Source organism: Paroedura picta, chromosome 3 (assembly GCF_049243985.1).
Source record: "Paroedura picta isolate Pp20150507F chromosome 3, Ppicta_v3.0, whole genome shotgun sequence".
NCBI lineage: Eukaryota > Metazoa > Chordata > Lepidosauria > Squamata > Gekkonidae > Paroedura > Paroedura picta.
The window spans coordinates 10,159,737-10,166,921 of NC_135371.1; positions in this window are offsets into that span (position 1 = coordinate 10,159,737).

Below are 7,185 nucleotides of genomic sequence, written 5' to 3' on the forward strand. Positions count from 1 at the left end.
GATTTTCTACTAGCCTCAAACGGTCTCCCCCCTGGATGCTGGCAACCCTGCTACAAAGGGTTTTTTAAACATTCCTAACATGTTGTCACAGTTGTCTGAAACTGTTGTTAAAAGTGACTAATCTATTCTAGGATTGGTCTAGATCCAAAGAGAGAAGTTTATGTTCTTTCTTTTTACTTGGGAATGCAAATGCCTAAGGCATAACTGCGCTGCATTCAAAAACAAGATATCTTACCATTTTCTGTAGTGTGTTTATGGGGTTTTTAGTATGGGAAATGATAAAATAATGCATTTCTGCTTGTTTTGTCGTGAAGTCTCACCTGGAAAGTTCATTTAGGAGGGGGATAATTCAGTTCCAGATGGGATTTCACCAGCACATATTGTCTCACAGGTGGATGTGGTTTGGACCCAGCACTATTAGGTTGCCAGCTTCAGTTTGGGAAATACCTGGAGGTTTGGGTGGAGTTAGGCCTGGGAGGGACTTAATTGGGGGATAACACCACAGAGCCTGTCTTCTACAGAAGCCATTTTCTCCCAGTGGTGTAGCTCCTAAGTAGCACGTAGAAATGATTTTACATCACTATAGAGATTTATATCGCCGTGTATGAAAATATTAAGCAAGAAATCATTTAGAGCAGTGGTCCCCAACCTTTTTATCACCAGGGACCACTCAACGCTTGACAATTTTACTGAGGCCCCGTGGGGTGGGGGGGTAGTTTACTCCTCTACTCTCAACCACTGCCCTAACACTCTCTGATCGCTATGGTAATGTTTAAACTTCAAAATAAGATACAGACACGCCACAACAATGAACATAAGGAACATTTTATTTTCATAGAAATTTTAACTCATGACGATGACAAATCAATGGGAACCCAGAGCTTGTTTCTCTGCAACGAGATGGTCCCATCTGGGAGTGATGGGAGACAATGACACCCAAAGTGTGTTGTGAAGGGCCGGGGGGGATGAAGTAAAGGGCCGGGGGGGGGGGAGAAGGCGTCCTTCGCGGCCCTCCTCCAATTAGTCGATGGACCACATGTGGTCCACGGTCCACAGGTTGGGGATCGCTTATTTAGAGGTATCCATATGACAGATTGGTTCAAATAATAAGTTGGTAATTTAAAAATCCAATATGGCAGTAATTTACTGAGAAATGTTGTAAATCTTCACAGTAATCAGCGGAGAGATGTCAGTATGATGAAGTCTTCTTCAAGGCCGGCCTTTCACATTTCAATTGCAGCATAGCTATAACTAAAGGTAAAAAAAGGTAAAGGTATCCCCTGTGCAAGCACCGGGTCATGTCTGACCCTTGGGGTGACGCCCTCCAGCGTTTTCATGGCAGACTCAATACGGGGTGGTTTGCCAGTGCCTTCCCCAGTCATGACCGTTTACCCCCCAGCAAGCTGGGTACTCGTTTTACCGACCTCGGAAGGATGGAAGGCTGAGTCAACCTTTAGCCGGCTGCTGGGATTGAATTCCCAGCCTCATGGGCAGAGCTTTCAGACTGCATGTCTGCTGCCTTACGACTCTGCGCCACAAGAGGCTCAGTAGCTACAACTACCTGAACACAAATAATTCCTCCTCTGTAATAATGATGAGATGATACCCACCTTTCCCATTTCAATTGCAGCACATCAGTAGCTTAACAATGTCATAAACAGCAGCGGAGCATTAATAACTGCCTTGGTTAAGTAGCATCTTTACCAAGTTTAATATAACGTCATTATATTAAACTTTCACAAGCATCTGCTGCCATCTACTGGACAGATGATTTCTTAAAGGTACAGTGATTCACACATGCATATCTGGAGCCACCTCGTTTGAATGAATGAATGAATGAATGAATGAATGAATGAATGAATGAATGATTATGGTCCAAGACCAGCAAGTAAAAATGGCTACTCTGCAACAGAAACCACAAGACTTAGAAGACCATGATGCAAGGTTACAGGACTCACCACAAAACGACAAAAGCCACTCAAGAAAAAAGACCGAAACAACAGAATTTACCTTTAGAAGGGACAACTTTACTCAGATTAAAGGGTCTGGGGAAGTAAACCCCTGTATTCTTGATTGTTTTTTTTGGGGGGGGCAACAGTGGGAGATCTTCTGGAGATCTGGCCCTGCGGGTGGACCTCCTGATGGTTTTGACTCTTTGCAACACATTGATTGACGAAGGATGGGGAGGAAAGGCAGGGCTGGCAGCAGCAGGGTAGTAGGGCTAATCTCCGCTTATGCATGACATTGGTGCCTTCCCTGCCCCCTCCCAGCCCCAACCAGCTGTAGGGCCTCTGATGGCCTGCAGTGCAAAGATGCTGATTTTTCAGCGTTCCCTTTTATTCCTCAGCCACCATCAAAGGCAAGGCTGGGGCAGACCCATACAGGGACACAAATCACCACGTTCAACTTTTCTGCTATCCCAGCATGCCGCTATTCCACCATTTTGCAGTGGGATCCCTGTGCCCCCTGCCCCGTCTGCTGTCACAACTGCAAGGTGCAGAAGAACCTTCCCATCCTTGAATTCTGTGTGCACATGTAGAACTCTGGGGTGGACCGTGGGCACTGGGGGATTTCTTCCCCTGTTCACACACGGGAAGCAGTGGGGCATGTAAAGGTCTAGGACAATTGCCCCTTAGCTGTCCCTAGCACTCCTACATTTGCTTCATGTTATCCATGAGATTTCCATTCCCCACATATCAAACTTGCTCCTATTTTGTGGACCTTGCAAAAATCCTGTCAACTATCTCGAGAACTAATCTATCTCTGCTGCAGATCGGCTATACGGCACAAGGCCTTATTAGTGTTGTCCCTATGTCTATGTCCGGAATTTGTTTCTGTTTTAAATTTTGTTTTAAGTATATCAAAGCTTATGCCAATAAAGGTACCTGAATCCGAATCTACCAAACTTGCTCCTATTTTGTCATTCTCAACCAGATATCCAAAAATATGGCTTCACCACTGTGGGCCATAAAAGACACCAAAGGAAAACTGACAACCAATGATGGGATGTATAGGAGAACAGTTAGGTAACCCACAGGCCATAGGAGATGCCTGGGGTGTGAAGGGGACTTCCTCCTGGCTATTCCAGGAGATTCTGGGAGTCATTTCACAAATGACAGGCTGAATAGAAGCCCCTGCCAACCCTGGGACTAACCCATGGCAACACAAGTGGTGTTCTCATGGGGAGAGGAATTTCTATTTCTGAAAAGAATTTTTTTAGATATAGAATCATAGAATCATAGAGTTGGAAGGGGCCATACAGGCCATCTAGTCCAACCCCCTGCTCAACGCAGGATCAGCCCAAAGCATCCTGAAGCATCCAAGAAAAGTGTGCATCCAACTTTTGCTTGAAGACTGCCAGTGAGGGGGAGCTCACCACCTCCTTAGGCAGCCTATTCCACTGCTAAACTACTCTGTGAAATTTTTTTCCTGATATCTAGCCTATATCGTTGTACTTGAAGTTTAAACCCATTACCGCATGTCCTTTCCTCTGCAGCCAGCAGAAACAGCATCCTGCCCTCCTCCAAGTGACAACCTTTCAAATACTTAAAGAGGGCTATCATGTCTCAACCTCCTTTCCTCCAGGCTGAACATTCCCAAGTCCTTCAACCTATCTTCATAGGGCTTGGTCCCTTGGCCCCATGGGTCCTCTTATTCATGTGTAAAGGAGAACATTCTCCTAATAGAAAGCCAGCTTGGTGTAGTGGTTAGGAGTGCGGACTTCTAATCTGGCATGCCAGGTTCGATTCTGCGCTCCCCCACATGCAACCAGCTGGATGACCTTTGCAGAGGGTGTGAAGCTGCACCCAAGCCAAGGTGGGTAGGCACGCTTCCTGATCTGTCCCTTCCTGTCCAGCTCCTCCACATGCAGCCTACTGTTGGTGCTGTTCTGACCAAGCAGTCCTGTCAAAACCTCCCTCAGCCTCACCTGTCTCACAGGTTATCTGTTGTGGATAGAGGAAGGGAAACCAATTGTATGTCACAGACTTGCAGAGGGGTTCAAAGTGGCTGTCAAGCCCTCTCAGAAGCCTGCACGTCCTCGAGCCGGGTCCAGGAAGGGGGCCAGCACCACACGGGCCTTGTGGACCATGGGCACGACCAGACCCAAACTCGCCGTGTCAGACGAGAGCATCTCCGTGAAAGTCTTGAAGGGCCCAAGCACTTCCACGGTCTGAGAAATGATCTCCCACTCTCGGTGGGTGAGCCACTCCCCAGGCATAAAGATCCGCGTCTCCTGGACAAGGGCGTCTAAGGCTCTCCTCTGCTCCACCAAGCGCTCAAGCATGGCGCGGGTGGAGTTCCAGCGCGTGCTGACGTCTCTGATAAGGCAGTGCTGCGGCACGCCCATCAGGACCTGCTTTCTCCCCAGCCTCGAAACGTCGTACGAGCTGTGAGAGAAATGCGCCACGATCTTCCGGCACTTCTTGATGAGATGCCAGAAGTCAATGGCTTCAGGACCATGCCCTTGACCGCCTTGGCCATGTTGAGGGCACCATCTGTCACCAAGAAGCCCTTGGTGACCCCCGTCCCACTGACTACACACCCATCTACCATTCTATGAATGGTGCCCTCGATGTTGTCTGCCGTGTGCCGGACATTGAAGGGCTCGATGTGCAGCAAGGCATGGCGATAGCCTGCCCGGCAGCCCTCACCCTGCCTAACAGGCTCAACCCCACCCAGCACCTCCCGTACGTCCCACCAATGCACAGTAAGCGAGACGTACGCATCCTGCGCATGACATGACGTTCATATGTCCAACGTGAAGTGTAGGGTCCCTGAAGCTCGGGACAGCTCTACCTCCACGCGGCACGTGGCTGCCCTATAAAGAGAGGGCAACACTGTCCTGCTAATCGTGGCATGACTAGGAGGCGTGTACCAGGTGGATATGCGATGGCAGAGTCGGTGGAAGTACATATTGTCGGCCAGACGAAAGGGGTACCCACCCACGGCCATCAGCGTAGCTAGGTCAGGGTTCGCAGCCCTACACCCTGCCTCAAACCCCCCTTTTGGCATGCCACTGCCAGCCCGGGCAAGCATCTCCACCATGGTCGCTTGCCTCCCTCTAACTCCACCCGCCCCCTGAGAAGAACTCTTAGGGCGAGCTCTCGAGGTGGAGGTCCCAGGTAGACTCTCCAGCCCCGTGCTGGTAGGTTGTACCTGGGCAGGCACCCCACTGCCAGCCTGTCTCTCCCCCTGAAGCAGGACAGCCTGGTGGTGCCTCTTCAGGTGGTTCATGAGGCAGTTAGTCGTGTAGTGACGCTCTTGCCTTCCACGACTAACCCTCTGCCTACAGAGCTGGCACTCTGCTAGGTGGGTTCTCTCCACTGTCTGGAAGTAATTCCAGACTTTGGAGCCTTTGGACGATGCAGGCTGGCTTGCAGCCTGCGAAGTCCTCTGAGCTGCCTCCTGTGAGGAGCTCGGGCCGGACACACCGTGTCCTGAGGTGGGGACAGAAGGAGGTGAGAGAGGGGGAAGGGGTCGAGATGGCGGGGCAGGGGGTGCCACCTCCATCTCTCCCTCTTGCACCACCTCTACCATCTGCTCCTGTCCCCCCCCCAACTGATGCCTGCTGGATCCTGGAGGAGAAAGGGGAGTAGACTGGCGGGCCAGTCCCTCACCCATCCCCTCCAGGGCTCTCTGCACCCCGAGTTGATGCCTGGGGACATGAAGGACAAGCCACTCATGTCCCCAAGGCTCACCCTGAGGGAGAGATCAGGCAACTCCTCCTGACGTCCCCATGCCTCGCTAGCAAAAGGAGCGGCACGAGGGGCTGCCTGATCAGCAGGCCCCGCAGAAGTGCCAGCAAAGACCCCTGCCTGACGCACCTTAGAAGGGGGCACCCCGGCAGCCGCCTCAATAAAGAGACCCTTGCGGACACTCTTTATTGCACCGCCCCGGCCAGAGGTCGGAGTGGTGGAAGGTTGGCCCAAGACAGGCCTCTTCTCAGGTGGGGGGAAGGATGCTTCCTTCCCCCTCTCACTCCCCTCCACCCCTCTAGTTTTCTGTAGGGCCTTTCCCCCAGGGCCCCTAGCCTGACCTTCCTTCTTCCCACTCATGTTCCCTTGGACAAACTTTTTCTACTAACTGTCTGTAATCTAAGAGACAGGGAAATTTGAGGCCCTACCACTAACTGCCCTAACACCTGTTTCTAAGGAAACCTTGAAACTTATAAAACCCTCCCACCAGCTACCTGTTTAGTTTTTTTAGACCCTAAGCTGACCTAACTTCTATGGAATTCTCCTGTTCTCTCTCTCTCTCTCTCTCTCTCTCTCTCTCTTTTTGTTAAACTAAAGGAACCTGTCTGGGCCTAGCTAAGTTTAACTGGCCCTACCTAACCTACAGCAGGGAAAAAATAGAAAAAAAAACCTTTTTACACTTTTAAAGTGTTTTAAGCTACCTGAGTGTTACTAGCTAGAAGGAAGGCTGGAGCAGATTTGTGCACCAATCCCCCACCTGATCTGCTAAGAAGAACCCCTAAACCTGTTGGCCTCTAAATCAATTCCTGTCTCTACCAGGAAAGCTGACCTTCAATAAGGCACAGCCCCTGCTGGTTTAAAGTTTTTTAAACTATTAAGAAAGTACTACTATTTTAACCTAAAACCCAAATCACTGTTCTCTTATAAAAATCCTATCTGGCTACTTAGGAAAGAAACGATCTATTCTAAAAAATTATTTGCACTTTATAATTTCTCCTAACACTATGGATTTTACTGCCTATTTAAAGGGTCACTAATTGAGCACCCCAAGAAGAATGCAGCAATTCCCCCCAGGAAGGAAACAATCTATGAAACAAACACCAACCAGCTGCCAGCCACCCAGGGTACTCCCCCAAAGGTGGCAACTGAGCAAAAGTGGCCCTGCAAGGACCAAACTGCCAAACCAAGCCTACCCTAGGCCAACCAAACAGCTTCTACAAACAAACAACCAGCAGCCACCCAGGGCACTCCCCAAAAGGTGGCTGGCAATCTAGAAAAATTGGCCCTGCAAGGCCCTGCTAAACCAACCTAACAAACACAACCCCCCCCTAAACTGAAACTAGCCCCCCACCAAAAAACACCTACAACTATCAAACAACCAGCTGCCACCCAGGGCACGAAGCCCAAAGGTGGCAACTGAGGAAACCTGTGGAAAACAAAACAAAACAACCAAACAATCCCCCCAAAAAACAACCAGAAAAAAATGCAA